Here is a 17,736-nt window from a genome sequence, read left to right on the forward strand (position 1 = left end):
CCAGCATCATTTATTGAAGAGACTCTTTTGTCCATTGTGTGTTTGTGACTTCTTTGTCAAAAATTATGTGATCTTATACATGTAGGTTTAATTCTGGGCTCCCAAATCTGTTCTGTTGGTCTGTGTCTATTTTTTAGCCATACAATACCATTTTGATTACTTTCATTTTGTACCATAATTTGAAGTCTGGGAGTGTGATACTGTATATCGGACTTTGTTCTTTGATTTGGTGTTTGGGGCAGGATATATAAAGCTCATCTGGAACTCTCTAGCCCTTTACTCTGTTGTAATTTTTTTCATAGCACTTGTCATGTGTCCATTGTATTTATATTATAAAATCTCTCTTCTCTCTTGGTGATGTTTGTCTGACCACCAATGAAATGTAAGCTCCATAACACCAAGAATCTTTTAGATCTTGTCTGCTACTATATTTCTAGGGCCCCAAACAATGGCAGGCATACAGTGGATTTTCAAAAAATACATTTTTGAACAAATGAATTATAAATAGTGTCACATATACAAAGCAGTATTTCTGAGTATAGTAACATAGTAAGGATTAGTACCCTGGTGTGAAATGGTTTACTCAATCGTCAATTTGCATAAAACTCTGGGCTCATTGAACAAGAACAGAGACAACTTTGAAAAAAAGAAAAACAAAAATTGACACTGGCAGATGTCTGCTTGGTAACTTTTTCTAGACCTAACTATCAAAGTAAGTTACAAAAGTAAAAGATTCGCCCTGGCTGGTGTAGCTCAGTGGATTGACTGCGGGCCTGTGAACCACACAATCTACTCCCAGTCAAGGCACATGCCTGGGTTACAGGCCAGTTCCCAGCAGGGGACTCACGAGAGGCAACCATACACTGATATTTCTCTCCTTCCCTTCCTCTGTAAAGATAAATAAATAAAATCTTTTTTAAAAAGTAAAAGATTCTAATTTCAACATATGTTTCTCATTTTTACAAACTATAGGCATCAATTTTAATTAGATTAACAATATTGTCTACCACCACTTCTTCCAGTAGAACAGTGAATGAAAAAAAACAGTTCTATTTTTTTTAGTTTATTACATTTACCAACTATTCCTCTTTCTAAAATGTCTGTCGGCACTACACAGTGAAGTTAGACTAGCAAAATGGAAGTTATATTTCAAAGCCCAAGAGAAAAGCCTTGAGAAAACTTCACAAAACATAAACTTTAGTTTTCATTACATCCACCAACCCGCAGTTTCACCTAAGATTCTCTAACATCCTTAGAGACCTTTTAAGTGCAGTGAAATGCCTGCCTCAGGTAAAATTGGCAACGCTTTAGAAAAAAGGTTTTGTATGGTGGTTTCTAACTCTTGTAGGATTTGAAAAGTGCATTTTTCCTCATCTTGAAGATATGTCTTATTAAGATAGTGTACCCCCTTGGAGGCAATATTACTTTTTCAATAGTTCAAGCTTCCAATAACAGTATTTTTTTGTGAGGAAGTCTGGAGCATTTTTATGTAGAATAGAATGATGCTATTTGAACAAATATTATTTCAAGAAATGGTAGATTTGCAGGTAGAAAGAGCTGTCCAGATTTTTAGCACACAGCTGAGCTAAAAAGAGGGACAAGAGAAAGAAAATGGTGAGCCTATGGACAGCAATGCGCTATTGTGAAAGTCTCTTAAAATGATGCCCACACCAATGATAAATCTCTTTATTTCAGCATTTCTTCAGGATCCTTTCACTACAGCTATTAGGGACATATCTCAAAAAATTTATCTGACATATTTAGAAAATTTTTCTAAAATAACAATTAAGCCCTGGCTGGTGTAGCTCAGTGGGTTGACTGTAGGCCTGGGAACCAAGCAACCATGGTTCGATTCCCAGTCAGGGCACATGCCTGGGTTGCAGGCCAGCTCCGAGCAGGGGCAACCATACATGAGAGGCAACCATACATTGATATTTCTCTCCCTTTCTCCTTCCCTTCCCCTCTAAGGATAAATAAATAAAATCTTTAAAAAAAATGAATAACAATAGATAGAAATCATATAATAAGTAAAAATTACCAGTTGTGTAGGCAGTTTGTTCAGATTGTCTAGATTAAATCTATCCAGATTAACAGAGAGATTTTTAGAATCTGTGGATTCAATTTTTTAAATATTCATGATATCATACATTTATGATAATATATCATATGAATTATATATGATCATATTTATTCATCTAAGTTTATATCTTAATAATATAAAACTTTGAATACTGAGTCACAGTTAATTGATACATATATGTATATTTATATATTATATATTATATATACATGAACAGAATAATACTAAAATATATATAAAAGAGCAAATGTTAATACATTCAAGCACAGATAAGGAATATAAGTACTCACAGGATTACAATTATAACATTCTAGCTTTTATGACAAAAACATTAATGAAATATTCAGGTGCAATAACCATTATACAGTCATTTATACATGTTTTATTTACTTTGTAAACCACCACTGTTGCAGCTGAACAGTTTCTAAATGTAGAAACGATTGTCCTTCCTCATACTCCATGATGATTTGTAATCCCAAGTCACTTCACGTGTGTTCTGCATCCTATACTCAGTCTCTCAGGTCCTTGATGTGCTTAGTTCCAGTAAAACATCTCTGCTCCACCCCAGTGACCCCTTGGATCTCTTCAAACACTGAAAATATTCCATCTTAGAAACCTCAACTTAAAAATAAACTAACAAGCAAAGTAGAGACAGACTCAGAGAGCCGGCTGATACTACCAGGGTGTGGGGAGTCAGGGCCTGGCAGTGGGCATAAAGGGATTGAGCACAAAAGAAAAAAAAAGAGGAAACTCATGAATAGCGACAGCAGTGGCATGATCATCATGGGGTGAGGAGAGGGGCAAAAGAGTGCATAGGGGATAGAGGGTGATGGAGGAAGGAGGCTTGACTTGGGGTGGTGAACACACAATACAGTGAACAAATCTGTTGTGAAATTGTGCGCTTGAAACTGGTATAATTTTGTTACCAGTGTGACTTCAATGAATTCAATAAAAAAGATAAACTGTTAATAAAATAAAAAATAAAAATTTCAATATCTTAAAATAACTAGAATGCATGGCATTCCTTAGGAAACTGTGCAGTTAATTCCTTAATTTCATCACCATTAATCTGCTTGTCTTTTCTTTTCTCTCAAGTGAGGACCTTAAGGTAAATTTTGCCTTGCCAGCAGCTTCTATTTCCTTATTCCTTTCTCCTCCCATTGATTCATACCTAAGAATCCTAGGAAATCAACCACTCATCCTCCTTCTGAAACCATACCTATACCTTCTGCATAGCTGGAGGAAAGTACAGAAATTGGACAATTTGTCCCACCAAGACTTTTGATATCTAGAGCCATCTGGGTGCCCTGTGTTGTTGACTAGTCCAAGTTATACATGACCAGTTCCGTTTACCATTATCTCAAGAGCCATTGTAATCATTTACTTCATTCCTTTGAGTCCTTTGCCTGCCTTTCTAACTTTTAACATGATACTCTCTAAATTACAGAGAGAATGGAGACTATCATACAAGTGCTCTCAAGTTCATGCCCCTCATTTACAAATTGTTGGTAACTGAATGTCTCCTTACATCTTTACCTCTAATAACTTACATAAAAGAAATTGTCTTGCCTATGTGTTCAGGTATTTCTTTTTCAATTTCTAGGATGTTATTTTATATCTCTTATTTTTTCCCTTCTCCACTGGCCCCATAAATATAAACATATTTATGCTTCTTTCACCATTTCATTTCAGTGCTGCCTTAATCTTCTCAGAGCCCAGGTACTTATTTGGTTCTTCAATATTTATTATGTGCTATCATGTGCTAAACATTGGATTCTTGGCAACTTTTCCTTCAACCATATTTTTAAAGAGTGGTCTATCTTGAATATTCTTTCATCTAGTCATTTGTATATCATTGGCATGGACACCGGCCCACAGTGTCTGTGGTGTTATGGGTGAGACATGAGACAAATTCACAGGGACTACTGAGTCCTGTGGAGGAAAAGGGATGGCACAGCTACTCCCTCAGAAAGGAAGCACCCCGTCCCTTTCCCGGACAGGCTTTCATTGGGTTCAATTTGTGCAAGAATACAGGTACAGCCCATTAATCATTGTCAGGTAGTAAGGATCAAACAGTAGATAGCAAACAAAGAACTATGAGGGCCTATTCTGAGTCAGGGTCTGTTGGCTAAAGGGCTACAAAACTTTGGGAAACAAACTCATTTCCTTCTCGGACCCTTATCATTTAATTGAGAGCATTCTTAGCAAAGCATATTTCACAGGATTTTATATATTCTTTCTTAGGCCTGATCACTCTAGGGAACCCATTCCTTCCAGCACAGGGCTGGACCTCCCTCTGTCATTGTTTCAGGTTTAAGTCAGGCAGGGAAAGTAAGGCAGCCAAGAGATTAGGAGACTTCTAGCAGACAGAATGAGGACTCAGGCTATGTCAAATACAAGGGGCGAGGGTCCATCACCTCCTTTTGCTGTGGCATCCCAAGTCCTTCCCTGGGGCCTCTATGTGATTGGGGCTGTCTTAGGTCATTCCTTCCTTGGGGAATCTTACCCATCATTGGCTAACTGATCAAGCATTGGGGGTCAGTTATGGATGAAGTAAAAGGAAAAGAAGTGGCACTCCTGCCAGGGAGATAAGCTTTGTCTCCTTAGTGGCTTATGGTTTGAATGTTGCTCACTCAGCCTCAGCCATGGGTGGGGGGGTGGTGGTTACAGCTCCTGAAACCAGGCAGGGTGGCTCCTAACATATCATCCCTTAAAACTGTTCTTTGGTCCCCACTATACTTCTAAACTGTCCTGACAAAGATAATCAATATGTTGAACACCTTTCAATTTGTTTGTTATATGCTTTGTTGAATTTCACAGCATCAATTACACATTTTTCAACATCAAGAAAATTTTCTCTTCTTCTTTATAATTCTCTGTTCACTCCTTCTCAATTTCCTTTTAACCTTAAGTTCTTAGATGCTGATGTTTACTATGATCTTTGTCTTTTGTACTTTTTCTCTTCTTTTTGCTACTCATTGTAGCCAAAACCTTTGACCACTATACCGTGTGTAATTAGGTGTTCCAAAGCTATGGCCCTACTCAGGACCTGTCTCCTGAGTTCCAGGTGTTAGTTTCACTACCACAGCATTCCAACTTAAAATCAACCCCCCCCCAATTTGTCCAATGGATAGCTTATCCAATGAATGGCACAGTCAGAAATTTGGGACTTCTGTTTCTACAAAGAGTTAGTCAACAAGCTCTGTGGATTGTGCTGACTAAATTGTCTCCTGAATCCTTACTTTCATTCATACTCACTTCCCTGCTTCAGATCTCCTCAACATATGGCTCCTCAATTACTGAAACAGCCTCTTAAGTTCTCTCTCTACCTCCAGTTTGGCCCCTCTTAATTCACTTCTCTAGTATTATAAGGTAAATTCTTTCAAAGTGTAATACTTCTCTGTTGATAAACCTTAAAAACAAAGTCAAAGTTCCTCATCAATACTTTATTTATTTACTCACTAAATATCTATGAATAGCTATAAACCAAAAAGTGAAACATAATGAATCTTCCTTCTGACCCAGTGATCCCATTTATGGGAATATATCAAAAGGAACCCAAAACACTCATTTGAAAGAACATAGCACCCTTATGTCCACAGCAGCCTTATTGACAATTGCCAAGATACGGAAGCAGCCCAAGTGTCCATCAGTAGATGAGTGGATGAAACAGCTACAAGCATTTACACAATGGAAAACTACTCAGACATAAAAAGAAGAAAATGTTACCCTTTGCAACAGTATAGATGGACCTGGGGCACATCATGCTAAATGAAATAAGCCAGTCAGGTAAGGACAAATACCACATGATTTCACTCATATGTGGAATCTAATGAACAAACTGAACTAACAAGCAAAATAGGACAGACTCACAGAGATCAGGATGACAGCTAAGGGGGGGGGAGTAGGATGGAAGAGACTGAGCAAAAAGGAAAAGGGACTCATGAACATGGGCAATGGTGTGGTGATTGCTGGGGAACAGGAGTCTAAGGGGACTAAGTGATAATGGAAAAAATACAACAAAAACATAAGTGCTTTATATACAGTGAAAACCCATGTAATTTTCACACTTATTCTATGAAGCAGATACTATTATTATCCTCATTTTACCAAAAGAAAACTAGAGGGTCCAAAAAATTAAGTAACTTACCAGTATCCACCTATTTAATAAACAGAAGATCTCACGTTCACATTCAGATGCTATAGAGTTAAATACCAGAAAAAATACTAAATACTTTTTGGAGAATATCTAGAAATGATGTTCCTGTATTTAAAAGTTATGTGATCATGGGCTTCATTGCTTTGAGTCCAACTGCATTCAGGCCTGAGGCTGCTGACAATTGACACTAGGAGCCATTTGAATGCAGAGTGCCCATTTGTACTTTGAGGAGGGAGCAAGCCTGGGAGATGGGGTGGAGGGAAGGGAAGGGAGCCAGTACTGAGTGCCTGCAGCATCTACTATCTCTTCACTATCAGAACTTGTAACTGAAATATTTAAAGAAACTGATTTTAAATGCAAATTAAAGGGCAAATGTTCTCAAAAAAAGTTATGTGAACAGTACCTGTTAAATAACTTCTTAATACATTTTTAATATTAATGTAAGTAAAATAAGTGAAAAGTAAAATAACAAAGAAGTTGTACCCAAAGAGGAACATACCAAGGCACATCATAATTAGATTAGCTAAGATTAAAATGAAGGAGAGAATCCTAGAAGCAGCAAGAGATAAGGAGACAGTTACCTACAAAGGAGTTCCCATCAGACTGTCAGCTGATTTCTCAAAAGAGACCTTACAGGCAAGAAGGGGCTGGAAAGAAATATTCCAAGTCATGAAAGGCAAGGACCTGCATCCAAGATTGTCCTATCCAGCAAAGCTTTGATTTACAATGGAAGGACAGATAAAGTGCTTTTCAGATAAGGTCAAGTTCAAGGAGTTCATCATCACCAAGCTCTTATTTTATAAAGTGTTAAAAGGACTTATCTAAGAAAAAGAAGATAAAAAACATGTATAGTAAAATGACAGCAAACTCACAATTATTAATAACCACACCTAAAATTTTAAAAAAACTAAAGAAAAAAGTAGAACAGGAACAGAACCACAGAAATGGAGATCACATGGAGGGGCAGCAATAGGGGAGTGGGAAAAGGAGAGGAGGGGAAGGTACAGAGAATAAGTAGCATAGATGGCAAGCAGAAAATAGACAGGGAGAGGACAAGAGTAGTGTGGGGAATGTAAAAGCTAAAGAACTTAAGACACATGGAATGAACTAAAGGGGGAATGTGGGTGGCAGAGGGTGTGCAGGGTGGAGGGGAACGAAGGGAAATGGGACACCTGTAATAGCATAATCAATAAAATATATTTTAAAAATAAATAGTATTATTAGAACTTCATGTTTAAAGTGATAGACTGTCTTTCTTTTCTCATTTTGTGTGGCTCTATTAATTATAAGCCCAGTAGTCTAGCCGGTCTGCATTCCCATTTTCTCAACTGCAGGAAGATGTGACTGAGCTTGATAATCTCTGAGGACTCATCTAACTCTCTATTACTTGGCTTTTGTACCTCTCCATGTTTTTTTAATAACCTTAAATTCTTCCTTGCATCTTGAATAGGAAAAAAAATTATTGAGGTTAAACATAGTACCATCTAAATGTGTTTTTTAGACTTAGAAAAATCTCATGAATGCTAATATTTAATTCAAAATCATTTTTAATGTCTGTTGAAGATAGGCTGTGAGTTAAGACAGCTGTCTCTAAAACAAAAAGTTGTTTTGTTTTATTTTATTTTGTTTTAATACAGGTTTGGAAAATGAAACTGACTTTGTTTTTGTGAGGAACTTCAGAGAGTTCATTATAGATTGAAGAGAGATACAAAAATCAAAAGATGAAATGGTTAAGAATAAGTAATTTTTATGAGCATTTATTAATTTCTATGTCATTTATGTTTTGTTGTTAAGAATTAACAATATATTATCTCATGATTTTTAACCAACTACGTTTTTTTTCAATTTTGTTAGTTAACAACACAATATGTCATTCCATTTCTATATTAAATAGCCAGAAATTAACATTTAGGATAAGTCAAATTTTAATCTCATTTGAAGTTTACTTCAACTTTAAATATTTGTAAAACAAGTCTTTCTTCACTTTTTTGACTACTAAAAATTCTGTACCCAAAACATCTCTTAAAGCCAACAAAAGCTATGATCAGCATAGTGTTTGAATAAATAAAAATATTCTTTAGTCCAAATGGTACTTCTGAGGATTTCCTTTGAAAAAATTTCCCCATGCAAAGAAAATTCTTATTTCAGCATCGGTATTTCAAAGAAGGAGTCTCTATTATTCAATTTCCTCAACCAGGTGTTATGAAGAAATGAAAGGAAGTATAACATATAATGTATGTAACCAACACAGAACCTTTACAAGTGAGAGGACAAAAAATCCAACTTATCAGAAAGAACCATTGAAAGTAGGTCCATTGTTCTCTGATGACCATGATGTTTATGGGAATCAAGGAGATTTGAGTCTTACAGCAGGCTTCTCCTGCCTTGGATCTGGGTTCTAGCAGACAGAATAAATCCTATTTCTTCTCTCTGTTGAGATCCAGCCAGACCAAGTATTTAAATATATATATTGCAAAAGAAATAAGAATAAAGGTTTAAATTTACAATACACAAAGACCTTTTCAAAGATAAAAATCTGAAACTTGATAAAGACAAATCCTTAATTGAAGCAAGAAAGGGCAAAGATTTAAATAGACAATTCACAAACACTCAACATTTCTAGGAAAATAAATATTAAAATTGAAAGTGCAACTACACTTTACCTAACCAGTTTTGTTCTTGAATTACTTACTTCATTAAATAAAAGTAAATTCATAAGGATGTGCGTATAGGTTTATTGCAGTATTACTTTTAACAAAAAATACAAACTGAATAATCATTCATGGAAAAGTGAATAAATAATCCACTGAAAATGAGATATAAATTTAAAAGTAACTTAATTCTTTCTCAGATGACAAAGTAATTATTTAGGTTTGTTGATTAATGACAAAAGCATGATGCGGCCAAATGTATTGAATATGATCCCAATTTTATAAACAAAATTAAATATAAAAATTAGAAAATGCCATGTATGATTGAATTAGTGAAAAGGGAAAAAAGCGTGGAAGGATACACATCAGATAATCTCTGGTCTGAGTGGTGAAGAAGAGAGGAAGGGGGTTGGGTGGCAAACACAGTAGCAGCATAAAGATTCATAGAAAATCATCTTTTAAATAAATCCCAATAGTATACAATATGTACCAGTTCATAGAAAGATGTAAAAGAGATGTTAAACAATGTGTTTATTATGGTATACTTCATTAATAGAGTTTCAGGGAACTTTTATTCTCTTCCCTAAATTCTTTTGTATTGGTCTGAATTAGTTTTTGTTTGTTTGTTTCTTTTTGGATTTCTATATTGAGTATATATGCATGCAAAAATACTAATAAACAAACCAAAACAGAATATGGGTACATCTATGGATACATAAAAAATCCTTACTGTCCATCTGTTAGGTGAGTCAAAATAAAGTAATATATTAAAAATACTTTTTTCATTGCTTAATGTTGAGCTCCCTTTCTTGACAGTGACAAATGGGTACAAAACGTTTTATAAATGTGACAGTACAGACAGTCCAAACATGAGTTGAGTCATTGAACTTCACGGGAGTAGAAGTGAATGGCCAGAGGAATAAATTACATTTGCCAAGGGCAAAAGATAGGATGTTCATAGAAGCAATGGAATTATGCAAAGATACAGATGCTAAGACCACGTTCTATGATATTTTTTCCTCTAAAAGTTGCTAAGATTTGGAATTTCTGTTTGAATTCCTCAGAATAAATGGCATGCTTTTGTATAAGAATGAGTTTTTAAGCCTAGAATGCATTAACAAAATAAATACCATATATATATGGTATTATATATATATATATATATGTGTGTGTGTGTGTGTGTGTGTGTTTAATTATTCTTTATCTCTTGTACAAAAACTATCTTGAATAAAACATTAAACTGATAAGCCTTTCAAGGAGTTCTTCCTCTAAATCCTTCTTTCAAAACCTATAAGACCTGGTTTACCATCATAAAATCCAATATAGAACAAAGAAATACCTAGGGACCAATCTTTCCAGCCTTAAAAAACTATGTTTGTATCAATTACTGACATAAGTCACCTTCAACACTTCATTACAGGAGGTATTTATTACTGTGAATACTGATCTCTGTCAAAGGGTTCAGTTCTTTCTTTAGGATAAAATACAAATGATACTGAATCTCTTGCAAGTCCCAAAGCTCATTCATTATGTCTGAAGGACCAAGGAATTAGTCTGGGAGGGTAGGGAGAAAGCAGCCTTGGAAAGACAAGCAGGATGTTCTGGCTGGGATACACTGTATATCATCTTCCCCTTGTGGTGCATCTAATGACCTAATGCAGGTTCTTCCCCAAGATTGTCCACATAAAAGGAAGAAAGTGGTCTTATTATAGAGAAAAAGAATGACTAGGTAGGTAGGTAGACAGATAAATAGATGATAGATAGAATAAAGGGGAATAAAAGGAAAAAATGCTAATTTTCTTCCTGTAGGAGCTTATTATAGCATTACTATTTTTGTAACTTATATTTACACATTTAAAGGAACCATATAATTGCAATAAGGCTATAAAATCCCTTCTCAGTTTTTAAGTGTTTTAGTTTTAAAAATAGTTCTTTAAAAGTTACTTTTGCTTTAATTAAAGTTGTCATTTTATTTTTACATGAACCTCCAGAATTTTCTACTAGTTATCTCTACATTGAGCTTGACTGAGGTGTTATGCTAATATGCTTTTATTATTTTGCCAAAGAGACGCATGCAACTGGCTTACAGGAGAACTAGATGCCTCTGACTTCCACATGCCCCCTGTCACTGGCATTTTGAGGATAAGTACAAGTTCCACTGATCAGTAAACACCATTAATCTGCAGCTTATGCAAATCCAAAACCTATTATATTAACTGTTGTAATAAGCAATAGAATCAGAGCTCTTGTTAGTCCACTTATCTTTAAGAGAAGTGTTCTGTAACTGAAAAATATTTTTCCACTATTATCAATGGTATTCTTGTTACTCTGTTCATAAAATACTACATAATATAGAGAGATTTCTGCACAAAGCATGATTACATTTCAGACAACGTTGTTTTTCAACAGCAGTGCTAAAGAAGTTACAGTGATAATGCCAACAACATTTTATTTTTTAGTGCCATATTCTTTTGTGGTTTACAAAAACATATTATTTGTCTTTTTTCCATCATTACTTCTGATTTATGTCATTTTGTAAGTGGACAGAAAAAGAAAAGATTTAGTTAATTATTCCAGAGAGGAGGATAAAAGGGAAAGTCATTGCATACAATTAAGATGTTGAACTGCAAGAGATTTCAACTATATTTTAATGGCAATTAATGGTCTGAGCCCTAGAACATCATTATTCTTGACCAAGTGACATGCTGAAGAAGCCCATGTAGATCTAGGTCCACAGATCCACAGAGCCTCAAAACACTGAATATGTTATTGCATTGAAAACAAAATCATTTGTCTTTCTGAGAATAACACTGAGGATATTTTATCTATGAAAGTCCATGGATTTGTGTGTTTCGTCCCTGGTTTTGTGTAGGATAGTCAGTCTCAGGGCACTGACATCTCTGGGTATCTCTCCACATCTGCTGTATCTGGCACAGCACCCGGCAAACAGTCACTCAGCAAGAGGGGGATTTACTGAAAAGCTAATTCGTGTTAAGCTTGATTTCCTCTGAACTACATAGGCACCTTCCAAGGCTTTAATCTAATTGTGGCTTCTAATTGTATACTTGTAATTTTATATTCTTTTTCTTAAGTGTCACAAAACTGTGTATGCTCCACCCCACAAAACATGAAGCTATTTCTAGAGATAATACATCTTTGGTGTCAAATTAAATAAATGAATGAATAAATGAAGAAGCTAAGCAAACATTGCTTAAAAGTGATATCTCATCTCTGCCCTACCTCACACATACTCATCAGCAATGCATCGCACTGGGGATCTGCATTTTTCTCTGACCAATTTTGATATGTAAAATTCTCTAACTCTAAACTTCCCCCACGTATGAGGGGGCACCCAAGAATGAAATTTACTTATAAAAATTGTGTGTTTATTCTTATATATTTAAACTTCAGTTGCCTTCAAAGTACTCTCCATTTGATGCAATACACCTATCAAGACATGTTCCACTGCTCAAAATAGTGGAACTCATCAATTTTGGTGCCTTTTAGTGTTTCTGCTATTTTTTGTCTCACTTCTTCGACATTGCCCAAAATGGTTCTGTTTGAGGGCTTTTTTCATCTGGGAAAACAAACAAAAAAGTCACTCTGGGCAAAACTGGGTGAATAAGGAAGGTAGGGTCCTGGAGTTATGCTCGTTTTGGTCAAAAGGTGCTGAAAACTCAGCATGGTGTGGGTAGGTGTGCTCCAAAATCACCTATCATAAAATGAACAACTATGTTGAAGTAGTCTTCAAAAATAATTCACTGCAGCTGAAGGCTGACTCCCATAACAACACCAGCTGGCACACAGATACTGATGTGTCCCTAGCCTGTACTGAAGGGGCTCACCCTCAAAAAGGTAATTCTGGGATTTGGGGAGTCCCTCTTATATCCATAACTTCCTGGTATCCATTCCCCATTTTTCACTGATAAATCCTCTTTCCCTTATCTTCTAGATAGCTATAGGCTAAAAACATTTCCTGCATTCCTAGCTGCTTCTCTTTTTATTAGTTTTCTTTGTTCTTAGCCTTGTTCCCACAGTGAGCAATTTGAGAAACATTACAGAAATACTCCTTGCCCCTCTACTTGGCAAATGTTAGGTGGCTGAGTCCTGCCCAGGAAAACTATTAAATAATATTGAGAGCCTGTCTTAAACCTTAATATATTCCTGTATTCATACCTTGCTGATCCCCTAGTTAATACTCAACTATACTGTTCCAAATTTAGACTTCTATATCCTTCACTGACCCCCTCACTCTCAACTGTTGATACCTCCTCTCACTTTCCAATAGGTACTGTTGTAATGCTTTAAACAGTACCTATTGGAAACAGAGGAAGACTGATTATTGGTCCATGAAGTTCAAATTCACTGAGTCTGTATGTATTTGATGGAAAAGCCTGTAATGCAGAAATCTTCAGATGACACTGGGTTTGATTATATATATATATATATATATATATATATATATATATATTCTTTTACTAAGATTAATTTATGTCATCCCCATGAAAATTAATTTTAGTTACATTAAAAAGAAATGTTAAGGAGACAAGTCACTGAAACATAATCAGAGATTACTTATTAAAAACTTACTTGCAAATGAGAATTTAAATGCTCTTCATAGACACAAATTACTAACTTCTATGGCTTTGAATTTCAGAGTATATTTCACATAGTGTTGTTATTAGGTATGTTCATGTGATCGTGGTATGCCAACATATAAATTAAACTCCACAACAAGAGGTTCAGTGCTGATGTCAGTAACAGGTTGGAAAAGAGTAACACACAACACTAATAGAAACTTTAACCCTAGAAAAGCAGAGGAAGAATTTTTATTTCACTTAAGTGGATAGGGACCTCATTAAAATTGTCACATCCTTCTTAATTCTTCACAAATTGAAGGTATAAATTGTTTTTTGCTATATATAAGCACAGCTGCTAATGAGAACATACTTTGATTAACAGATCCACTTAGAACAAGGCAAACACATTGCATTTCACAGATTATAAGATTTCTTTTGCCCTATTTGATTCGTACCAAATATTATGGCAATTATAGACTACTGATGCCATATATTTCCCTAGAGACCATTTGAATAATAATATTTAATATGTATGAAGCTCCTTACTAAGTATCAGTACTGTTCTATGTGCTTTATATGTATTTGTTAATTTATGTCACCAAAACTAATCAAGGAAATAGTATTTGGTCTTTATCTTGTAAATAAGGAATCTAAGCTTCAGACAGGTTAAACAAATTGTTCATGATCACACTGAGCTAAGGCTTGAGCTCCAGACATATGATTCAAGAGTTAGTTTTCTTAACTACTTCTTTTTAGGCAAATATGCAGAATTTATCCTGGAACTTATACTGGCATAAGTGAACAATGTTATTGGAATCCCTTACATTGTATCTGATATAGAAAAGACTCATTATTAGTTCTAGTCTTTTATTTTTTTATTTTTTTTTAATTTTATTTAGTTATTTTTCAAGTACAGTTTTTTTGTCTATTTTTCCCATCCCAGCCTCCCCTGCCCCTTGCTCCCCACCTCCCTCCCATTTCCTCCCCCCCCCCTTAGTTCTCGTCCCTGTGTCCTTCCTATTTGTTCCTCCAAATCCCTCCCCCTTTTTCCCCTTAACTTCCCTTCCTTCTCCCCTCTGGTCACTATCCCCTTGTTCTCTAAGTTCTAGTCTTTTATAAAGTTCACTGGTTGAATTGGTTTTATTAGCAGCTGCAAGACCTGGTGGAACATTCAGAGCATTTAGAGTAAGAGTCTCAAAATTCACTTGCCAGTCACTAGCAGAGTGACTAGGGGCTAGGTTGTTAGTTCTTTTGAACTTCAATTTTATTTCTTTGTATTTTTTTACTTAATTGTTGTTCAAGTGAAGTTTTCTGTCTGTTACTCCCATCCCAGCTCACCCCCCCCCAGTGCTCTCCCATCCCTCGCATTTCCACCCCCTTAGTTGTCCATGTGTCCTTTATACTAGTTTTGGTAAATTCTTCCCCTTTTCTCCTGAAATTCCCTCCCCTCTCCCCTCTGGTCACTGTCCACCTGTTCTCTATTTCAATGTCTTTGGTTATATTTTTCTTGCTTGTATGTCTTGTTGTTTAGCTTCCTGTTAAAGGTGAGGTCATATGATATTTGTCTTTCACCACCTGGCTTATTTCACTCAGCACAATGCTTTCCACTTCCGTCCATGCTGTTGCAAAGGGTAGGAGCTCCCTCTTTCTGCTGCATAGAATTTCATTATATAAAAGTACCATGCTTTTTGGATCCATTCGTTTACTGATGGGCACCTAGGTTGCTTCTAACTCTTGGCTGTTGTAAATTGTTCTTCTATTAACATTGGGGTGCATAGGTTCTTTTGGATTGGTGTTTCAGGGTTCTTGGGATATAATCCTAGCAGTGGAATTGCTGGGTCAAAAGGCAAGTCCATTTTTAGTTTTCTGAGAAAATTCCATACTGTTTTCCATAGTGGTTGGACCAGTCTGCAATTCCTCCAACAAAGGATTGGGGTCCCCTTTTCTCCACAACCTCTCCAACACTTGTTGTTTGTTGCTTTGTTTATGATGGCCATTGTGACCGGTGTAAAGTGGTATCCCATTGTGGTTTTAATTTGCAACTCTCTGATAGCTAGCAATATTGAGCATCTTTTCATGTGTCTCTGGATCTTCTGTATATACTCTTCAGAGAAATGTCTGTTCAAGTTCTTTGCCCACTTTTTAATTGGGTTGCTTGTCTTCTTGGAGTGGAGTCCTGTAAGTTCTTTGCATATTTTGGAGATTAAACCCTTGTCTGAGGTATTATTGGCAAATATGTTTCCCCATATAATTGGTTCTCTTTTTATTTTAATACTATTTTATTTTAATAGTTTAATTCTCTTTTATATTTTATTTTATTTTAATCTTTACCCATGCAAAAGCTTTTAATTTTGATGAAATCTCATTTGTTTATTCTTTCCTTTATGTCCCTTCCTCTAGGGGACATATCAGTAAAAATGTTGCTGTGTGAAATATCTGAGATTTTCTTGCCAATGTTCTCCTCTAGGATGTTAATGGTTTCACAGCTTATATTTAAGTCTTTTATCCACCTTGAATTTATTATGATGTATGGTGTAAGTTGATGATCGAGTTTCATTTTTTTTGCATATAGCTGTCCAGTTCTCCCAACACAATTCGTTGAAGAGGCTATCTTTACTCCATTTGATGTTACTGCCCCTTTGTTGAATATTAATTGACTGTAGAGAGTTGGGTTCATTTCTGGGCTCTCTGTTCTGTTCCATTGGTCTATGTGCCTGTTTTTATGGCACTACCATGCTGTTTTGATTACAGCGGCCTTGCAATACAATTTTATATGAGGTATTGTGATTCCTCCTTGTTTGTTCTTCTTTCTCAAAATAGCAGCTGCTATTCAGTGTCGTTTATGGTTCCATATAAATTTTTGAAGTGTTTGATCTATGTCTGTGAAATATGCCATTGGTACTTTAATAGGTATTGCATTGAATCTGTAAATTGCTTTTGGTATTATGGACATTTTGATGATGTTACTTCTTCCAATCCATGAACATGGTATATGTTTCCATCTGTTTGTGTCTTCCTTGATATCATTCTTCAGGGCTGTGTAGTTTTTTGCATACAGGTCTTTTACCTCCTTGGTTAGGTTTATTCCCAGATATTTTATTTTTGTTTGTGCTATATCAAATGGGACTTTTTTTCTTGATTTCTGCTTCTGCTATTTCATTGTTGGTATACAAAAATGCCTTTGATTTCTGGATATTGACTTTGTATCCTGCAGTTTTGCCAAATTCATTTATTAGGTCGAGCAGTTTTTTGGTGGAGTCTATAGGATTTTCCATGTACACTATCATGTCATCTGCAACGGTGACAGTTTTGTTTCCCCCTTTCCAATTTGGATGCTTTTATTTCTTTTTCTTGTCTGATCACTGTGGCTAAAACTTCTAGTACTATATTGAGTAGAAGTGGTGAAATTGGACAACCTTGTCTTGTTCCTGATCTTAGTGGAAAAGATTTTAGTTTTTGCCCATTGAGTATGATGTTGGCCGTAGGTCTCTTATATATGGCCTTTATTATATTGAGGAATGTTCCCTCTATTCACACTTTGCTGAATGTTTTTATCATAAATGGGTGTTGTATCTTATCAAAAGCTTTTCCCACATCTATTGATATGATCGTGTGATTTTTGTCTTTGCTTTTGTTTATGTGATGTATTACATTATTGATTTGTGAATATTGAACCATCCTTGCATCCCTGGGATGAATCCCACTTGGCCATGGTGAATGATCTTTTTAATGCATTGTTGGATGTGGTTTGCCAATATTTTGTTGAGAATTTTAGCATCTATGTTCATCAGCAATATTGGCCTGAAGTTTTCTTTCTTTGTTGCATCTTTATCTGGTTTTGGAATTAGGATGATGCTGGCTTCATAACAAGAGTTTGGGAGTCTTCCATCATCTTGGATTTTTTGGAATAGTCTGTGAAGAATAGGGGTTAGCTCTTCCTTAAATGCTTTGTAGAATTCTCCTGTGAAACCATCTGGTCCAGGGCTTTTGTGTGAGGGGAGGTTTTTGATTACTGCTTCAATTTCTTTTGCTGTTATTGGTGTGTTTAGATTTTATGTTTCTTTTTCATTGAGTTTTGGAAGGTTATATTTTTCTAAGAATTTGTCCATTTCACCTAGGTTTTCAAATTTCTTGGCATACACTTCTTCCTAGTAATTTCTTACAGTCCTTTGTATTTCTGTGGTGTCAGTTGTAATCTCTCCTCTTTCATTTCTGATTGTGTTTATTTGTGCCCTCTGTCTTCTTTTCTTGATGAGCCTACTTAAA

Source organism: Artibeus jamaicensis, unplaced genomic scaffold, assembly GCF_021234435.1.
Source record: "Artibeus jamaicensis isolate MK-2021 breed Jamaican fruit bat unplaced genomic scaffold, CSHL_Jam_final contig_935, whole genome shotgun sequence".
NCBI lineage: Eukaryota > Metazoa > Chordata > Mammalia > Chiroptera > Phyllostomidae > Artibeus > Artibeus jamaicensis.